Genomic DNA, 21,726 nt, shown 5'->3' with positions numbered 1-21,726 from the left:
ACTCCTCAAAGTGGCTTACAGAATACTGGAAATATACACAAAAGAAGACATTAGTAACCTGAAAGAAGAAAGAATAGGACAATTTTGTGAGGAAGAAGTATGGAGGGGGTACAAGGGTCCTGTTTTGATGGTCTCCCTGATAAGCCCCCTACCTGGCTTTTTTGGGGCGGGTGCTTCTGGCAGCCCAATTTGCAACAGAGGAGTTGTAGTCCTTGGAGGATTTACATGGTGGTGTGATAATATTTATTCATTTAGCGCTCTCCCTGCATGTTTTGTATAAAGATTCCCACCCTCAAGTCCTCACTTCGTTCTACCTTAATATCTTTACAGTGATGAGCCCCAAAGTTTTGCATCTTAAAATTTGAGTTATCTGGCTGGAATTTCTATAGTTTGGCCAAGACAGTCTGCAAAAGTTATCCAGAGTTTTATCCTTTGTTGTGGCTGTGGGGATCGAGGAGGAATTGGGGAGATAAGTCATCTGGGTTGTCCATTGATTTCAATTGGGAGGGATATCTCATAATTTGCACACACTCTTTTGAAGGCTTAGCTATACCATTGCCAAGGGTAATTCTGTGATAGCAGAGAGTTTGTGTCTCTCAATGGTGGATTCTTGGCAATCTGATCCCCCACCTAGCAGGTATAGGTAAAGGGGTAAAGGGACCCCTGACCATTAGGTCCAGTCATGGCCGACTCTGGGGTTGTGGTGCTCATCTCGCTTTACTGGCCGAGGGAGCCGGCGTACAGCTTCCGGGTCATGTGGCCAGCGTGACTAAGCCGCTTCTGGCGAACCAGAGCAGTGCACGGAAACGCCGTTTACCTTCTTGCCGGAGCGGTACCTATTTATCTACTTGCACTTTGACGTGCTTTCGAACTGTTAGGTTGGCAGGAGCAGGGACCGAGCAACGGGAGCTCACCCCGTTGTAGGGATTCGAACCGCTGACCTTCTGATCGGCAAGTCCTAGGCTCTGTGGTTTAACCCACAGTGCCACCCAGGTATAGCTCTTAACCAAAAATAGTTCCATAGACGAGTTAAACTGCTGAAAACAATAAAGCTAGGAACAACAGTGTTTTAGTGGTGGTATTTGGAGTAGACACATTGAAATAATTTGTTATGGGGTTGGGGGTCCTACTCTGAGTATGTGGTTGGATATCACACTAGCTGTTCTTTGCGTTTGTAGAAATTACCGTATTTTTTGCCCCATAGGACGCACCGGCCCATAGGACGCATCAAGTTTTTTGGGGGGGAAATAAAGAAAAAAAATTATTTCCCCCCCAGGCGCTTGTGGGGCAGGCAGCGGGGAGAAGCGCTCTTCTCCCTGCTGCCCACCTTCAGATCAGGTCCGGGGACAGTAGGAAGACGCGCTGCGCCTCCCTGCTGTCCCCGGAGCTTGTGGGGCAGGCAGCGGGGAGAAGCGCTCTTCTCCCTGCCGTCCGCCTTCAGATCAGGTCCGGGGACAGCAGGGAGAAGCGCTCATCTCCCTGCCGCCCGCCTTCAGATCAGGTCCGGGGACAGCGGGGAGACGTGCTGCGCCTCCCCACTGTCCCCGGAGCTTGCAGGGCTGGCAGCGGGGTCTCGCCGCCGTCAGCCTCCAAACCACTTCGGGAGACAGCAGGATGGCGGCGTTCCGCCTCCCTCTGTCCCCCGACCTTGTGGGGCTGGTGCTGGGGCTCTCCTGAAGCCTGGAGAGCGAGAGGGGTCAGTGCGCACCGACCCCTCTCGCTCTCCAGGCTTCAGTGAAAGCCTGCATTCGCCCCATAGGACGCACACACATTTCCCCTTCATTTTTGGAGGGGAAAAAGTGTGTCCTATAGGGCGAAAAATACGGTATATTATTGCCCCAATCCAGCAAGGGGAAATGTAGCTGTATTAGGAACTGTGTCTCAGGACTGTGAAACAGTGTTTCAGGACTAGAACTTCGAAGCATACAGTGGTACCTCGGTTGTCGAAAGTCTCAGAAGCTGAACGTTTCGGTTTTTGAATGCTGAAAACTCGGAAGTAAATGCTTCTGTTTTTGAACACTCTTTGGAAGCCAAATGGCTTCCACTGAGTCCCCCCCGCCCAATTTTCTCCATTGAATTTGCAGACTGCCCTTTGCGCCTCGGTTTTCAAAGGTTTTGGAAGGTGAATGGTCTTCTGGAATGGATTACGTACGAAAACCGAGGTACCACTGTATTTTATTTTAGTGGTAGAAACTATGCCAATCCTTTCTGTGGAATTTATTAACTAACAAATCCGTTTTTAAAACAAAAATGTTTACATATCAGTGCTAGTGTATAGAAAATAAAGATACAGAAACAATATATCTTTTGTAAGAGGGAAAGAATAACCTCTAAGATTCTTCTGATGAATAATCCAATGCAGTGTTGTCCTAGAGGGATTAAAAATATTACAGGAAAAACATGTCAAGTTGATAACCTTTTGCTTGAGGATATTTTTCACTTATTGCTCTGCACCTTGCTGCACAATCAGTTATGGAGAAAAATGGCAAAGTCATTTGACTTGTGTACATTTCTGTTAACTGCCTACTTTCTGTGCCTTCATTTTGAAAGGGTTTTGTTCCATTGTTGTTTTTAACTTTTCATTTGTAAAGGTTTTTTTTTAATTCCTCCCCAACTCAGGAATGAATGTGGGAATTCAGTTACATGGAGAACTTTGTGTATGTTAGATGTCTGAATCGGGAATAAATCTCCAAAATTTTATTCTGTGCAAAATAAAGTGGTTCTCTGTGACCCTGTGAATAGGATCCTTAATTGCAAGCAATGAAGTTATACCTTCTCAGACCTAGGCATATCTCCAGGGGTAGGGAATTCACTTAATCGTAAGTTTGATCTTACAGAGAATCTATATGGAGAATCTATATGGTGCTCTGGGTGCTGCTGGACTTCAATTCCTAACAGCCAGCACAGCCCATGGTTAGGTAGGGAAGCGGTTGGAGCTGTGGTCTAAACCACTGAGCCTCTTGGGCTTGCTGATTAGAAGGTCAGCGGTTCGAATCCCCGCGACGGAGTGATCTCCCCTTGCTCTGTCCCAGCTCCTGCCAACCTAGCAGTTCAGAAGCACGCCAGTGGGTTTGAGCCCCACATTTGGCAAAAGATTCCTGCACTGTAAAGGGTTGGGCTAGATGACCCTCATGGTCCCTCCCAAAATCTATTCCCTGATTCTGATTCCATGAAACCAATATCCCCCCTCCCATGGATTCCATCTATTCATGAATATCTACCTTCCACACATCACATTCATGCACATGCAAACACCATTCTGCCTCAACCACGTTTGAAACATCCCATGTACTCACACAAAGATATACCAGCCGATATCCAAAAACATGACATCTATTTACGTTCGTGCCCTGGCTTCAGTCCACAAATATCCACTGGCTTCTGTTGACTGGCTTCCAAAGGTGAACTTCCATCAGCTGACATCCACAAACATCAGTCTGCTTTAGCCTTATAGCCTTCACCAACTTCTGAATCCAAAAGCTACTGGCTTCCATCCACCAACATCTGCCAGCTTCTCTTAGGTCCATCATGAGATGCCTGCCAGCTTCCAGTCATGGATACCAGCAGCCTTAAAGCAAGCAAACGTGCCTTATTCTCGCTCCCTAGCATCCCACTGCCAGAGGATTGCCTCCTTCCATTCACCACTTTGCCTCCTCCAAGTGGAAGAAACCTGGGCAGTGCTGAATGTCACATCCATTGCCAGGTGTGTCCTGCTGGGAATAGAAAAGGCCTTTCCCCTTGGCCTGCCTTTATATCCACTCAGTTGCCAAGTGCTTTTGTGACATCACAAGAAACCCACAGCCAATGGCAACAGCTGGGGAGGCATCATCTTCATTGCTTTGAGCCTCACAATGGCGGGTGGACCTATCAGTGATTGTGTACTTCATGGTCAGGTATTATGAGAATTGTATTCCTGTGATATATGGAAGGCTACAGGCTTAGGGACTTAAAACTAATGCAGCAGAATAGTGACATAACAGAGTTTCCTGGGCTGCTCCCCATTCAGGAATATCCCCGTATTTCAAAAGCTAGCATGTGAGGAATGAGGTTAGGCTGCCTTTTCCACATGAAAATTTTCTACTATTTATTTATTTATTCAATTTATAGACCGCCCTGTACCCGGAGGTCTCAGGGCAGTTCACAAACAAGACCACAACATATAAAATCAAACTAAAAACAATAACCCAATTAACCCCCCTCCCCAAAAAAGAACCACATTCTAAAAGGGCATAAGATGTCAATCAGATCAACCAAAGGCCTGGTTAAAAAGGAAGATTTTTGCCTGGCGCCTAAAGGTGTATAATGAAGGTACCAGGCGAATTTCCCTGGGGAGAGCATTCCATAGACAGGGAGCCACTGCAGAGAAGGCCCTGTTCTTGTGTTGTCACCCTCTGGACCTCTGGAGGAGGAGGCACATGAAGAAGGGTCTCAGATGATGATCTCAGGGTCTAGGTAGGTTCATACGTGAAGAAGCAGTCCTTGAGGTATTGCAGTCCTGAGCTGGTACAGTGGTACCTTGGGTTAAGAATTTGGTCTGGATGTGCGTTCTTAACCTGAAATTGTTCTTAACCTGAAGCACCACTTTAGCTAATGGGGCCTCCTGCTGCTGCTGTGCCGCCGGAGCACAATTTCTGTTCTCACCCTGAAGCAAAGTTCTTAACCCAAGGTACTATTTCTGGGTTAGCGGAGTGTGTAACCTGAAGCGTATGTAACCCGAGGTACCACTGTATTCTGTTATGGTGCTAGATGTGTACATTGTCTCTCAAGGACCATTCAGATGGTGAGACTGTTCCAGGTCTTGTACAATCCAGGAGAAGCTTTACTACTTCATTCTGTTGATTTATATAGATTGGCACCCAGTCAGGCACAGTCGTAATGTCACATTGACCGCAGTGTAACCTGCAACCTCTGCAACAGGCAGGGAAAATGTCATTAATTTTCTTGATAGGCGACACTTCGGGAAAATGTAATTGAGTATCCCTTGAAAAAATATTTAGAATACTCAGTGGGAGGCTGAAATCCAGCTAGTATTTTCAGAAATGCTACCTGTCCCATATGCAGTGCCAGTTTATTTACAGAATACTCCTGTAGGGTCTTAGTGTGTGGAAGAGCTGTTGGCAATTGGGAAGGAAAGGCTTAGAATTGCTAAGCCTTGGAGAGACAGTATCTGGGACAAAGGAAGTCTGTTCCAAAGAGACAACTTTAACTACAGCATAGCAAACCGCACTGCTGGCTCTTAAAATTAAAAGTAGTTCTGGAACTAAATTCCAGGACCTTTGTCCAGCTTTAAGTATGCAACTTATCTTCTTCTTCTATTATTATTATTATTATTATTATTATTATTATTATTATTATTATTATTATTATTGCTGTACCTTCCATGCCCTTAATGTGAGGACAGGATAGAAATTGACAGTAAGTAATCTAAAAGACTAACACTATTATACACCAGAATATTTAAAAGGTAAAATATATAGACGTTTACATAAGAAGCTTGATGATCAAGATATGAGAATTAGATTATCTGTGTCCAAAACAAAATGCAGTGTGGATATCATAAATCTAGCAGAACAGTGCACATCTGTTAAATTTTAAAACATCACATGTGAACACTTTGCCAATAGAAAATAGTTCTGGGGAAAGTTATTCTGGTCACCTTACTATTTTGGGTGTCTTGTCAAGTTGCTGGTTTTAGAGAGCAACTGTCTGATCAAATGGTTTGCAGAGCATGAGCTGGTGGCTATTATAGAAATAATATGATTCTGCAGGGACATATTAGAGGAGTGTATGTGTTTTAAAGTAGGGGTTTTTCTGTTTTTGTTTTATACTTAACTAAGTGCGAACATAACTTCCAGTTCAGTATTTATTGAGCGCTTCACTTTGAGGGTGAGGAACCGGTGACCTGCCAGATGTTTTTCAACTGTAACTCCAATCTTCCCCAGTTAGCATGGCTAATGGTCACTGATGATGGAAGCTGCAGTTCAAAAAGATCTGGAAGGCCAGAGGTTCCCTGCCCCTCAGCTTGGACGTCCCTGAGCTTAGCCCTGGATCCTGTACTCATTAGGGATGATGGGAGTTGTAGTGCCAAAACAGCTGGAGGGCTGAGTTTGGGGATGCCTGCCCTAAATGGCCTTGGCCCAATACAGGAGCATCTCCACCCCCATTGCTCAGCCTGCACACTGAGGTCCAGCGCCGAGGGCCTTCTGCTGGTTTCCTCACTGCGAGAGAGGGCCTGGAAGGCATGGTTGGCAACAGTGGAGAGGTGCCAGCATGCCCCATTCTTACCCCCTTTCTCGAGTGGGCACTAGAACACCACTATGTGGGTGGTGTTATCCTGCACTGGCTTCAAGAAGAGGAAAATACTATTCTTTAACTGTGCTTTAAAACTGTTCAGGTTCATTGGTATTGTTTAATTTTAGAAAGCAATGCATTTTAGTAATGGAAACTTTTCCATGGAAAAAAGCATAGTAGTGGGAAAATTTTCCCATCCCATGTCTCTGCAGAGTATGTGCACTGTGTTTCCCCCAAACAGCTGAATGACCACAATAAGACCCCTTAACATCTATAGTTAGAGAAAAGTGTGTTTAGGTTGAGGGGGGAAATTTCCAGGGAGCCTTGAGCCTGGTACCTCTTTGCTTTAGATATTGAGCACAGTGTGAATCCAAGAAAAACCTTGTTCCTGAGCCAGCTGTGTCCTTCCTCTCTAGATGAATCTCGTGGCAAGTTGTAACCTTTGAAATGAGGTATGTTACCCAAAGGAAAAGGGAAGGCTGCGGAGAGAAATTAAGTGAGGTAGAGCACGACTATGTTTGCTGGGGCCAAGCCAAGTAGAAAAGTGGATGCATGTCAGAAGTGATTAAAGAATTCTTCACTGTAACAGCACAGCCCTTGTATAATGGTGTCGGAATGAAGGGAGCCTAATGAGGGGGGGGGGGACAGATTTGGACTGAGCATCATTATGCATTAATTGGCTCTAAATCATGGATTAAATTGTTCTTTTAAAAAAATCAAAAACATTTTCCCCTTAATAATTTTAAATACAATGTTTTTGTCCAAAATAAAGTATTATTATTATTATTATTATTATTATTATTATTATTATTATTATTATACCACCCTATACCTGGGGGTCTCAGGGCAGTTTACCTGGGGGGGGGGGAGAATGTCACTCTAGTTTTTTGCTATTATGTGACAAATGAAAATGGCAATTTGGGGAGGGGTAGAATCTCAATAAGTGAATTATTTGTTTATAATTGCTTCCTTCTCTTCAATATTTGGACTAGGAGAGCACCTGGAGAATCAGTCTAATATATATTGAGCCCCTAGTATATTGGGCTTTGTACCTACTCAGACATTGAGCTTTCACAGCATACTTCCTTACTGCAGGGAGTGCTATTATAACAACATAAATGGGATTGATCACATGTATGTCTCTAACCAAGCTGGTCTTTTTCTTCTTTGGTGATCACTTGTAGCCAAGTAAGATTGTCTTCAATAAAAACGGTCTTAACTGTGGGTCTGTAAGTTACTGTGGAGGCCAATTCTGGATCCACACGCCCTTCCACAGTGGGGACAGAGGTTTCCAGGTGGGAGGTGATCATGGTGAGGGTTTGCCAAGCGTGCCTTCCTCTTAGCGCCTTTCTCCCTTATGTCCTGACTTCAAGCACCTCCAAAGCCCATGACACCTTTGGTAAAGGCTGTTCTCCAACTGGAGCGCTCGCAGGCCAGTGTTTCCCAGTTGTCGGTGTTTATACTACATTATTTTAGATTTGCCTTGAGAGAGCCTTTAAACCTCTTTTGTTGACCACCAGCATTACACTTTCCATTTTTAAGTTCGGAATGGAGTAGTTGCTTTGGAAGACGATCTTCAGGCATCCGCACAACATGACCAGTCCAATGAAGTTGATGTTGAAGAATCATTGCTTCGACACTGGTGATCTTTGCTTCTTCCAGTACACTTGCATTAGTTTGCCTGTCTTCCCAAGTGACATGTAAATTTTTTTGGAGACGCTGTTGATGGAATCTTTCGAGGAGTTGGAGATGGCGTTTAGAAGTGGTCCATGTTTCACAAGCATACAGTAAGGTTGGTAGTGCAATAGCTCTGTAAACAAGCATTTTGGTTTCCCTGCAAATGTCCCAGTCCTCAAACATCTGCACTTCAGTCAGAAGAAAGCCGCACTCGCAGAGCTCAGGCGATGCTGGATTTGGTACCTCCTTTCTGGCAGTGTTTCTATTGGATGGTTTAGATCCACATGATTGGCCATGCCCTTTGGCTTGCAATATTTGTCGCTTCTTACAGTGGTGCCCCGCAAGACGAATGCCTCGCAAGACGGAAAACTCGCTAGACGAAAGAGTTTTCCGTTTTGGAGGTGCTTCGCAAAACGAATTTCCTATGGGCTTGCTTTGCAAGACGACAATGTCTTGCGAGTTCCTGCTGGTTTCCCCCCCTTTTTCTAAGCCGCTAAGCCGCTTATCAGCTGATCCGATCAGCAGATAAGCCGCTAAAAGCCGCCAATAGCGCTAATCCGTCAATGGGCTTGCTTCGCAAGACGAAAAAACCGCTAGACGAAGAGAATCACAGAACGGATTCTTTTCGTCTTGCGAGGCACCACTGTACATCCCTAGCAGTTTGGGATTCAACATGGGTCATAACTGCTCTGTGGAACTGCACTTACTATAAAAAAGTAATATCTTAAACAGGTAGCTATTGTATGCAGGCATTTACCACATCGATAAGGCTTTATTGAATAATTTTACATGATAATTCTAATCAGCAATGCTTTTATGCACATGGGAGCTTATTGCACACTCAGCATTGAATGTTTGCATTCTGCTTGGAAGCTTAACTGGGATTTTAAATACTACAGGAAGTGCCGTTAGGAGGTACATTCCTGAAGAACTCAATTACTAAATTTGCAAGCTATTTAAGAAAATAAATCAGGTCTGGCAAAGGGCTTATAAACCTCCTGCAGCTCCATTTGTTTTATACGGGAGAAGAGAGGAACCCAGTCTGAAGGATTTGGGGGAGGGGGGAGAGAGAGTCCTGTCACAAACTTAAAATTCAGCTTGTTGGATTAACTTCAGTTTAGAGCCAGCGGCCAGCAAACCTTTTCAGCAGGGGGCACCGCTGTCCCTCAGACCTTGTGGGGGGCTGGACTATATTTTGAAGAAAAATATGAACAAATTACTATGCTCCACAAATAACCCAGAGATGCATTTTAAATAAAAGCACACATTCTACTCATGTAAAAACACGCTGATTCCCGGACCGTCTGTGGGCCGGATTTAGAAGGCGATTGGGCCGCATCTGGCCCCCAGGCCTTAGTTTGCCTACCCATAGTTTAAAACTGTAGTACTTACATGAAAAGTGATAAACTACATTTAAAATTCTTTTGTACTGTTAACCTAAGATGCTCATCTGCAGTATAAGTGGTTAGAGGTAGATCCCATTATAAATTGTTAGGAGAAGTTGGAGCCCATACTGTGTATTGACAACCCTTTGCTACAGTAAAGAAAGACCCTGTACAATTTCTCCAGTAGAAATGAAGGTGGGGGGAATTAAGAAGGAAATAAAGCACAGTCACTGATCCCTCATTTTTCCTCGAGTGAATGAAAAAAATGGGACGAAGTCCATATTCCACCTCTCCAAAAACACTCCTTCACAGGCAAGCTGTGCCTCACTCCCTCCTTTTCAGGCTTACATAAGGAAAGCTGGGCGTTTTGTATGGGCTGGGGAAGAGACAAGATTCATCCAAGTCGCTGCAGCAATACCAACAGCTTCCTCCTCTGCCTCTTTCACCTTCCCACCACAGCATGCTTTTCCATTCTCTGCAGAGGGCCTTCTTGGTAGTGGCGCCCGCCCTGTGGAACACCCTCCCATCAGATATCAAGGAAATAAACAACTATCTGACTTTTAGAAGGCCCTCTGCCTGGTTCCCTGCAACCTCACTTCTTGCAATGAAGGCCCTCGGAGCTGGACCTCAGTTCGGGCTGAACGATGGGGGTGGAGACGCTCCTTCAGGTATACTGGGCCGAGGCCGTTTATGGCTTTAAAAGTCAGCACCAACACTTTGAATTGTCCTCGGAAACGTACTGGGAGCCAATGTAAGTCTTTCAGGACCTGTGTTATATGGTCTTTGCGGTCACTCCTAGTCCCTAGATAGATAGATAGATAGATAGATAGATAGATAGATAGATAATACTTTATTCGGCTATAAGCCCACCAGGTAAAACCAATCAGTAAATAAAATAGCATTTTACATTCTAAAATATCAACTAAAATATTTCAACGGATAATCTTCACATTGCATACAGTCTCTAGATGTACCATATTGTGGCCTTGAATATAAAGATGGTGGATAGAGTTTACTAGATTTTAATAGTCATGCAGCAGTCCATGAAGTCTTTTATATGAAAGAACAGAATTCAGGAATCTTGCAACCTGTAATGTTCTGTAAGAGTCAATGTCCTGGAGTAGATCAGGGGTCTGCAACCTGTGGCTCCGGAGCCGCATGTGGCTCTTTTACATCTTTGCTGCGGCTCCGGGGCAGATACTAGCGAGGGGAGGAGGCGCATTGTGCGCCCCAACACTCCTCACTGTGGCGGGCGCTGTACTGGCTGTGACGTCGCATGGGGGCGGTGCGTGCGTTAGTCACGCACCGTCCCGACGTCACCTTCCCGCCCGCTGTCAGATCGTGGCTCCGGAGATATATTTGTTTTAAATGTCGCAATGGTTTTGTGGCTCCCAGTTGTTGTTTTTTCTTTGGAAACGGGTCCAAGTGGCTCTTTTTGTCTTAAAGGTTGCAGACCCCTGGGCTAGATGTAATTCAGGTGGTTTAGCAACAGTTTCCAAAATGATTGAACTCAGAATCCTTGATTGGGGAACAATATATAAAGGACAATTAAACAAGATATGATGAAGGGATTCTATTGATTTGTTGTCACATGCACATAAAACAGAGGTTTTACCGTTAGAAAATCTATTGTTCAGCACATTTGAGGGGAACACATTAAATCTGGCTCTAACAAAAGCGAATCTATGTGACGCAACCGATAAGGTAGACAGATATCAAGGTATCTGGGACATAAGTATGCCCTGGTTTATCGGGGAACATGTACCACCACCTGTAGTAAGATTTTGTTGCAAGACCTAGTCCCCAGTCTAGCTGCTGCATTCTGGATTAATTGTAGTTTCCAGGTCACCTTCAAAGGTAGCCCCACGTAGAGCGCATTGCAGTAGTCTTATTGAAGTCTTCTAATGATAATGTTTATATTTAAAAGATCTTAACAATAATGAGCATATTAAAAGGTTTTTAAAAAAATAAATAAATGTGGTCACAGCTTCTGATATGCTTTATTTTTGTTTTAAAGGAGCTCTTGGTGCTACAGCCAATAGCAAATAAACACAGCGTCCCCTGAAATGCAATTGGGCATGTCGGATTGCCCTGCTGTGGTTTTGGGTCCCTCACCACATCGAACGAACGCAGATGCCTAGATGTTCTGTAGCTCCATTATTTAAGAAGTAAGATATTTAAGAACCGTGACAACTTAAGTCCTCACAAGCTCTTGGTGGCGTCGTGAGTTCCAGCAGCTTTTGAAGCATTTGTTTGTTTATTAAATTTAAATCAACAAGGGCAGGGTCCACATGGAAATTAAACAAACAAATAATAATTTATTTCAATTTGAATCCTGCCTTTATCTGCCATGATCCCAGGGCAGGTTATGAGACAAACCAAACATCGTAACAATAAAATCTGAACACGAGATTTAAAAAAAATCCAATAATCAATTAAGAATGGGCTGATAGAGCAATGTGTCAGTTCAGAGCTGGTTTACCATATCAATCTCCCATGGGCAAAAGCTACGCCCTCAATTGGCACAGGATCAGTACCAGTTGCATCTCATGAGGATAGGGCATTCCTGAAGCACGTTGCCACCACAGAGAAGAAGACTGTCAGTAATGTCTACACTGACTGCCTGGGACACAGGTGGCGCTGTGGTCTAAACCACGGAGCCTCCTGGGCTTGCCGATCAGAAGGTCAGCGGTTCGAATCCCCATGACAGGGTGAGCCCCCATTGCTGTCCCAGCTCCTGCCAACCTAGCAGTTCGAAAGTACACCAGTGCAAGTAGATAAATAGGTACCGCTGTGGCGGGAAGGTAAACGGCGTTCCCGTGCGCTCTGGTTTCCGTGACTGTGTCCCATTGTGCCAGAAGCGGTTTAGTCCTGCTGGCCACATGACCTGGAAAGCTGTCTGCGGACAAACGCCAGCTCCCTCAGCCTGAAAACGAGATGAGCTCCGCAAACCCAGAGTTGCCTTTGACTGGACTTAACCGTCCAGAGGTCCTTTACCTTTACCGTACACTGACTGCTAGGGTTTCAGACAGGGGCCGTTCCCAGCCCTACCTTGCAACTTGGACCTCCATTCAAAGCAGATGCTATACCACTGCAGTATGGCCTTCCCCTAAGAATTGCACCTGTCTTTGCTGTGTGGCAGGTATATATCTACTCTTTCTCTTTCTGCAGTTCCTTAAATTTATTTTTTATATTTTCTGCATATTCCACATTAACTTAACATACTCATGTATTCATCTACTTTAAATATATGTTATTATAAAACTGTAGGTTATTACAACAATTCTGCCAATGTTCTTAACTGTTTACAGTTTATTTGTAAATATTCAATAAATCATTTCCATTCTTTTAGAAAAAGTTCATCTTGATTTCTTATTTTTCCGGTAAGTTACACCATTTCTGCATATTCCACAAGTTTTTGTATCCATTCTTCTTTTGCTGGGACCTCTTCTTTCCATTTTTGGGCAAGTAACATTCTTGCTGCTGTAGTCGCATACATGAATAAATTTCTCTACAGTTTGGGTAGTTCTGACCCTATAATTCCCAAAAGGAACGCTTCTGGGTTGTTGTTTTTCAAACGTTATTTTAAGCATATTTTTCAATTCATTATATATCATTTCCCAGTAAACTTTAACCTTGCTGTCGGTGGTCTTGTGGTTGATAGATAGGCAGCTTCATGCATTTCCCTGAAGGACGGAGGCACAAGTGTCCCTTTCCCATGTTACACTGAAACCACAAAAGCAAGAGTGTGAGGTTCATGTCTGCATTTGCTGTGGCTACTTCTTGTAGGAAGGTCGCCTAAGAAAATGACTTGACTTATCGTATGTGGTGGATTTGTAAAAGGGTAAAAGAGAATTGGAAAACGATCCATAATGAATTGAAAAAAATGTTTAAAAGTACTTTTCCAAAAAACAAACAAACAAACCAGAGTCCTTTTTGTTGGGGATAATTCAGATGGAAATTCCCAGGTGTTAAAAAAGGTTCTTTATGAATGCCACTACTGTGGCCCGTGTTTTGTTAGCCCCAAAATGGAAAATGAGCGAAGTCCCAACCAAAGAAGAATGGCAACTTAAACTGATGGAATATGCGCAGCTTGTGGATTTAACATATCGAATAAGAAAACAAGAAGAACATACGTTTAAAGAAGATGGGAAAATGTTTATTGAATATATGGGGGAAATTGTGTATAGCCATGGCACCTCTCCAGTGCAATTGGCCTAGTGGCAAGACCTTGAGAAGAGACTTCCTTACAGAACATAATCCAGGCACTTTTAGAAAACCCAAATCACTGCCTACACCATGTATTCCAGTTATGGGCTTTAGTTGACCTGTGGTGTCTCATAACACCCCATGGTCCGATTTCACCCTTATTGAAAGGAATGAGAAGGTGAAACTACCAAACACCTAAGATAACTGGGGTCAATTCTGTCCTCAGTGACTTCTGAAAACAGAGTACGGAAAATAACTTTGCAATTTCCCTGATCATAAATTACATTTTCTATGGTTATATTTCAAGAGCACTGGAGTTAGGTTTTTTCTGTTTTAGTAATTTCCCACCATAAATTCTTTTGTGTGCTGCCAAGGGTTTGCTGGAGCTCAGGGGTGAAATAGGGGGTCAATTCTGTTTCTAGTTGGCTTTATTTTGACACAGGAGTTAGCAGACTTAGAGCACCTATTTCTAGTTTGTAATACTCATTTAAGAAACTAAGAGAAAAGCCCTTTTAGGCCCCTGAAGTAAACAGGACCTCTTTCATTATTTACTATCATCCCAGAATTTCGCCTAGGCATTGTTTTTTGTTATGAGCATAATAAACATTTCACTTAAGCATCTCCTCTGTTTTCTTCTTCAGACTTCCTGATAGACCCACGAGAAACTTCAGTTAACTTTACGGAATCCAGTGTACACCAACATTAGACTATGTTTTTGGAATGCAGTAAAAAGAAACCTTTTAAAAATATGTTGGAACTGGAGTCATTTTGAAATCAATCATATATTGATTTCCAAGCTAGGAGTGCCTAGCAGAGTGATATTGCAAAATAAAAAATAAAAAGATGTGGGAGTGATAATGAAGTTTGATTTTAAAGTTAATCTGTGGGGGTTAATTTAAATGAGAATAGTGTCCTGAAGTCTTCTTAGTGTCAGATCTAATCCTAGAAGCATGTAAACCAATAGCCAAGGACACCCCACCTGAAAAAAAAGTTTTCTGCAAGGGGTGCCCAAGCCTTTTTCAAAGAGGGCCAGATTTGATGAAGGAGGGCCGACCAAAGTTGTTGAGCTTTTAGGATTTTTTTTACCCCAGAGGTTTTGACCCAGGACATATACTGCCATGGGGGCCAGATTAAATCAACTGGCGGCTGGATTAGGCCCTCAAAATGGATTTTGGACATGCCTGGCTAAGGAGATAGTGCCTGAAAATATGTACAGAATTCCCAAAACTCCAGCCTATCTGGAATTTGTGGCAGAAAATAAATCAATAGACAAATCATTTTAAACATCAGAAACACCTGCTCTTTTAAGCACGATCTTCATGGTTTCATAAGGTAATTTCTGCTGAAGTGAGGTTTTTAACTCACCTTTCCCATTGGCGGTGATTTTTCGTTGCCTGTTAAGGTAAAATAAATTGCAGGTTTCTGTAAAATAACAGAGGAAGGCTTGGGGGCATGGTCTGAGCAAAGCAGGAAGAAGGAATCTTGTGAAGTCTTGAGTAGTATCTCTGTTCTTGTCATTGTACAAGGCAGATGAAAGTCAATTTGTCAGAAGTAATTTATAACTTGCATTTTCTGAAAAGGAGACTTCTTTCAGAGAACACAGCCAGCGGTGATGCTATATCTTAGATGCTTAGACATTCATTTCACCTGTCTGCTGCTTCCTTCGTTACTCGTTTTGAATTTTTGAGTGCATTTGAAGCAGGTGTTACAGTCTGAGAGAGTCAGAGGCACAATTGCAAATTGGAGAAAGCGTGTTCTCCATAGGAGAGAGCACGTGTTGCGGTTGGGGATACAGGCCACCCTATTGTTGCTGGGCAGATTTTGGAGCAGGACCCAGGCAGCAAAATGGTTAAATTGAGTTACTGGGGAGAATTGAATGTTGCCAAATTTGGAGGTGGGGTCAGAGGTTTTAAATGCTGGACGCCCAACTCTGGGCGTCCTCTTGGCTGTTAGGGATCTATGGCAGTTAGGCATTGGTTAAAATTGGTGGAGGGGTAAGTGCCTACCCCTCCAATGGTAGTGCGGAAAGGGAATTCCGTTAAAGGAATCCAGGGGCTTGCCATTCTTTTCGTCCTTGTCCCTGGCATCGGACTTGGGCCGTGCAAGCCCCACAGGAACATGTGGGTGAGAAGTGAGGGGCTGATGCCCAGCTTCATTTCTCACCCAATACTTGTTTCCCATGCTGGCTTCCGCTGGAATCTGGAAGTCAGTTCTGTCCCTGGGCAAGGACAGATAGTCATAACCAATGCCTAAGCAACCACTCACATTTTTTGTATTTGAATAAAGTTGTGGCCAAAAATTATGCTAAAACCCTAAACAAAAATTGATGTGTTATGTGTGATTTATTTAGGGGGGGTGGTGGCATGGGAACCTCAACACGCAACAGCCATATTGGGTTCCATCTTGAATTTCAGATGCAGCTCAATTGTTCATCGCTTAGGTAAAGTGAAATTTATATTCAGTATTACAAAATATTTAAAATTCTGCCCATGAAACTGACTTCATTCTCTCGGCCTGCAAACGAGAAAAATCTACCTTTCTATGCGAGATATCATTTCAGGACAAAAAAATCACAGGTCTGAGTTGTAAGGCTGCTGTCTTAAGCATATTTGCTTAGGATATAATTCCACAGAAATTTGGGAATTTGCTTTTAAAAGGGGAATGAGATTAAAAGACAACCATATTTCCTGGAATTGAGTTGGCATTTTCATTCTTTTCCTGTGTTAAAGTCCGTGTAGGTTACGTAAGTACACCTCAAAAGTATTCATATTCCGCAATAGATTGTCCTACGGCTATGTACGAAAAGGCCACTTACTGCCTTGAAGCAGCTCTTACTAAAGCAGCTAGTAATAGCTTTGGACCATAAACATTAAATAGAAGCTAAAATTGCTATAATCAAAAACTGCAGGTAATTAAGAGAATCCTCATCCAGCCATCACAAGAAAACCAACTACAAGTTTGGTGGCCATAGATCTGAATGTTCTTTAGATGGTGTTTTGTGCACCTGGGGAAAACATTTATGCGCACCAACACCAGGTTTCACTTAAAATCCATTCCACGACTGTAGCCAGAAGCAATTCCATGCTGCCTGAAATAATGTATTCCAGATATCTAAAATGGGAAGGAATTATCTTCCTTTTGACAACTGCATTTTTCATTTGATTTGGCTTTTGACTGCATACTAAAATACTTTCTCCTTAGACAAACCATCTCTTATAAAAATGCTGTAATATTTTATCTTACATTTTTGAAAGAGTGGAGGACTTAGTGATGAAGCTTATTATTAGGGCACTGATGGTTTAGGATTGCTTTGGTTGAGTTGATGCAATACTTTATGTTGGCATTTTTTATAATTACTAATGAATTGGTATATTGGTATATTGGGGACACGGGTGGTGCTTTGGGTTAAACCACAGAGCCTAGGGCTTGCCGATCAGAAGGTCGGCAGTTCGAATCCCTGCGACGGGGTGAGCTCCCATTGCTCGGTCCCTGCTTCTGCCAACCTAACAGTTCGAAAGCACGTCAAAGTGAAAGTAGATAAATAGGTACCGCTCCGGCGGGAAGGTAAACGGCGTTTCTGTGTGCAGCTCTGGTTCACCAGAAGCGGCTTAGTCATGCTGGCCACATGACCCAGCAGCTGGGAGGAAGTTCAGATGCTGGACCATTGCCTGGAGGTGGTAATGGGATGGATGCAGATTGAAAAATGGAAGCTGAATTCAGATGAAAAAGTGGCGCTGATATTTTATGTTTCATCTGCAGTTTTATATTGTAATGTTACCCACCATAGGACCATTGTTGAAGGGTTGAGTAAACATATAAATATACTGCCAGTGGGAACTTTAGTGGTTGTACCCACCTTTCTCTGTGGATGGAGAGGCATCTCTTCCCAATCCTAACCCCTTTCAAAGATCTAGGTATTAGAATTGCTGTGTTGGTCATGCCAACATTGTTCCCTTTATTTCAGCAGAACTAGAAAGCATAATGACCCTCCTTTAGATCTGACTGATTGTCTTGGTTCTGAAAAACAGAACGCATTTCCTTCTATTTTTATACTGATCTGCAAACTATGATTATTTGCACATCAAAATTGAAGCATGTTTATTTTGAAATCGGACCCTTTGATCTCCATGGGATTTGCCTCCAAGCCAAAATGTTTACAATGATAGCCTTTCACAGTGGGCTCATCAGAGCTGGATACCTCTGACCACAATACAGTGGTGCCCCGCAAGATGAATGCCTCGCAAGATGAAAAACTCGGTAGACGAAAGGGTTTTGCGGTTTTTGAGCTGCTTCGCAAGACGATTTTCCCTATGGGCTTGCTTCGCAAGATGAAAACGTCTTGCAAGTTTGTTTCCTTTTTCTTAACACCGTTAATACAGTTGCGACTTGACTTCGAGGAGCAACACATAGAACGTGGTGTGGTAGCCTTTTTTGAGGTTTTTGGTGATTTTTGAAGCTTTTCCAAAACTTTCCCGACACCGTGCTTCGCAAGACGAAAAGTTCGCTAGACGAAAAAACTCGCGGAACAAATTAATTTTGTCTTGCGAGGCACCACTGTATGTTGTGTGGGGAAAGAATTGCACCCATACCCAACCAGACTTTTGTGTAGAATGCAAATATTTTACGTCCGTATAAAACTTGGCTCGGTTGGAGTACTTTTGCGATTTTTCATAGCTGCTGCATGCCATGCCACCCTCCATATCAGCCCAATGTGAATGTGTGTGTGTGTGTGTGTGTGTGTGTGTGTGTGTACACACACACACACAGAGAGAGAGAGAGAGAGAGAGAGAGAGAAAGAAATTAATACAGTGGTACCTCGGGTTACATACGCTTCAGGTTACAGATGCTTCAGGTTACAGACTCCACTAACCCAGAAATAGTACCTTGGGTAAAGAACTTGGGGTATAAATAATAAATTATTATTATTATTATTATTATTATTATTATTATTATTATTATTATTATTACTGCTAGCACATCCCCAATAATATTTAGAGCTCTTTGTGCTCTCTGTCTCCAGGTAACAAATATCTCCCCACGTCCACCAAGGGGGTCTGTTTTTAAGCTTTCCATTCAGACAGAGGAAAGGCAAGGTGTGGTTTAGAAAATGTTGCATGGAAACCACCCTGAAAAGGGTAAAATGTAATTGATAATTTTGATATTGTATACAATGGTACCTTGGGTTGCGGTCGCTTCAGGTTACATACTCGGCTAACCCGAAAATAGTACCTCAGGTTAAGAACTTTGCTTCAGGATGAGAACAGAATTAGTGCAGCGGCAGGGCAGCAGCAGTGGGAGGCCCCATTAGCTAAAGTGGTACCTCAGGTTAAGAATAGTTTCAGGTTAAGAATGGACCTCCAGAACGAATTAAGTTCTTAACCCGAGGTACCACTGTACACTCAAATGGGCAATGGTAAATCAATTGTTTCTCTCAAGGGGTTGACAGCTACATTGTTCCCTGAAAACAAAGGGCTGGTAAAACAGTGGTTCTTCAGATGTTCTTGGACTCTCCTCAATCAACATCACTGGACTTTGTTCATGTTAGCGGGGGCTGATGGGAGTTGGGAGTCCAACAACATCTAGATGGCCACAGGTTCCCCACCCTGTCCCCGAAAGGATTTTGTGAACGCCATAAATTCCATTTTCACTTGGCAGTTGCCTTTTTTCACACTTTCATGGGCTGGGTAGAGAGGGTGGGAGCAGAATCAGGGTGGCAAGCCAAATAGCCCAAACTATGGCAAGCCTCATAGGCAAAAATTGCTTTGTGCAAGGATATTTTGGCAATGGGTGTATTTGCACAAAACATTTAGTCCAAGGTTCTTGGTTTAGTAAGCTATACTGTGCATGCAGCCCAATTGCTCCCACTTTGCTCCCCTTTTAGCATGCGTGGGAAAACAAACCAGGATGGGGTAGTTTAGTGTTAGGTCTGAACCTGAGATTGTGGTTTCTTTCACCAGGTGTACTTTTTTGGAGGACAGGGGGCGGGCAGGTGTGGAGGACTCCCTAGTCCTGAATGGGGTAACTGTGCCCCTGAAGGAACAGGTGCACAGCCTGGGAGTCATTTTGACTCACAAGCTGTCCATGGAGGTGCAGGTCAGTTCTGTGTCCAGGGCAGCTGTCTACCAGCTCCATCTGGTACGCAGGCTGAGACCCTATCTGCCCGCAGACTGTCTCACCAGAGTGGTGCATGCTCTGGTTATCTCCCGCTTGGACAACTGCACTGCGCTCTATTTGTGGCTACCTTTGAAGGTGATCTCGAAACGACAACTAATCCAGAATGCAGCAGCCAGGCTGGTGACTGGGAGTAACCGCCGAGACCATATAACACCGGTACTGAAAGACCTACATTGGCTCCCAGTATGTTTCCGAACACAATTCAAAGTGTTGGTGCTAGCCTTTAAAGCCCTAAATGGCCTTGGCCCAGTATACCTGAAGGAGCGTCTCCACCCCCATCATTCAGCCCAGACACTGAGGTCCAGCTCCAAGAGCCTTCTGGCGGTTCCTTCCCTGCGAGAAGTGAGGTTACAGGGAACAAGGCAGAGGGCCTTCTCTGTAGTGGCATCCATCCTGTGGAATGCCCTCCCACTAGATGTCAGGGAAATAAACAACTACATCTGAAGGCAGCCCTGTTTAGGGAAGTTCTTAATGTCTGATGTTTTATCATGTTTTTAATATTCTGTTGGGAGCTGCCCAGAGTGGCTTGGGAAACCCAGCTAGGTGGGCAGGGTATAAGTAATAAAATAATAATAATCACCACCACCACCACCATCAACAACAACAACAAAAGATTGGCTACCTGTTAGTTTCTGTATTTCATTGTACACACGAGCTTCAAAATGAAAGTTTTAGTGTGTGTTTGTTTTTGTGTGAGAGAGATGTACTTCCCTTTGGCCTTGGGAATTATAACTTGGTGGGTTAGGGTTTCTCAACGCCACCAGGGACACGGAGCGGGCATTTGCCACAAAGCAACATGCTTGGTTTGTGGTTCCTGAAACTCTGACAGCCCTTCTGAGTTTGTTTGTTTGTTTAAAAAGAAAACCAGGTAGGTAACCAAGATAACAAAATAATTATATAAGTGCAATGACAACTTCAAAATAAGAATGCTCTGGGAATTTCTTCCTGAGCTTATATAGTATATGGAGAATTTTTGCATTTTGTTTAGATCAAATATAACCAGGGAGGAAGTGTTGATTCTTTTATTACAGTTGCAGTTTTTGAGGGAGAACAAATTTTGCAAATGCTTTCTAGTGCCGTATAACCAATAATTGAGAGGAAAAGGCCACCTGCACGAATATTTCCCTTTGTTTTCTTATGTTCAGTTGGGCAGGATTTATGCTTGATTAAGTTACTGTCTTTTATCATAATTAAAGAAAAATGTTGTGGAGAATGAACTAAAAACACTGCTCAATGAAAAACAGATTGTCAGAGCTGAAGTGAAACAAAAGGTACCCTGTCACACATGTTGCCTCCTTTTTCCTGAATAATTACCAGTCAGAAAGATTTATCTGCTGTGAGAATGAATCAACTCTGTTTTAACCATGGGAATAAAAAAAGGAGAGAAAGTATATTTAACATTTCCCCCCAGAAATGATGCTGTAAAGTTTGGCTGGGAAAAGAACCCCAGAAACAGGGACTTTTAAAATCCATATTTTTAAACAGTCTCACTTATTTCTATCAATTCTGCCCCCCCTCCCAAGAGAAGGTTGGTTGATTTCAACTGAATTTAAGTGTATGATTGTGTACACATTGCTGTTGACTTATGAAAGAGTTAAGTTCTCCTTGTGGTGCCTCAGAGTCTCTCTTTTTAAACGGCGTAGCGAGATTTCCTCCTTGAAATATGTATGCTTCTATCAGACTTAATTCCACAGCCCTCTCTGTTCATAACTAGCTGCAGTTACCCACAAAGAGCAATAAGCTGTATGAAAATTGTAGAGTAATGCCTTAAGTTAAATTAAGTGGGCAAAACTCACATCTTGGGTCTCACTTTTCCCTCCAACCCTCGTTGTTTTTAGCTAAACTCGGCCAAGTTTGAGGGGGACCCATCTTAGGCTCGCCATAAGGGAAAACTTGGCAACACACGTCATAAATTATTTGGCATTTTTAACGTGTTTATAGTTTTAATTTAAATGCTTCCACACACCATGTTAGGCGGATGTCAAGTGGT

General features: G+C 43.2%; 1 protein-coding gene and 1 long non-coding RNA gene across 2 annotated transcripts in view; one reads left to right on the top strand and one right to left on the bottom strand.

The window, feature by feature from the left end:
• LOC310688541 overlaps positions 1-8,733 on the bottom strand; it is a 163,305-nt gene extending 154,572 nt beyond the window's left edge. Inside the window, exons 1-2 of the long non-coding RNA XR_014517022.1 lie at positions 8,613-8,733; positions 7,668-8,292 (exon numbers count right to left, since the gene is read on the bottom strand). This is a non-coding gene — a long non-coding RNA (uncharacterized lncRNA). The remainder of the gene's footprint in view (positions 1-7,667; positions 8,293-8,612) is intronic.
• Positions 1-21,726, top strand: part of ROR2 (receptor tyrosine kinase like orphan receptor 2) — a 156,989-nt gene that overhangs the window by 31,937 nt on the left and 103,326 nt on the right. The window lies entirely within an intron of this gene.

The sequence above is a fragment of the Podarcis liolepis genome, assembly GCF_965112155.1.
Source record: "Podarcis liolepis genome assembly, chromosome: 11".
Lineage (NCBI taxonomy): Eukaryota > Metazoa > Chordata > Lepidosauria > Squamata > Lacertidae > Podarcis > Podarcis liolepis.
Note: the sequence above shows the minus strand (reverse complement) of the source record. Positions and strands in the feature narration are given on the sequence as shown.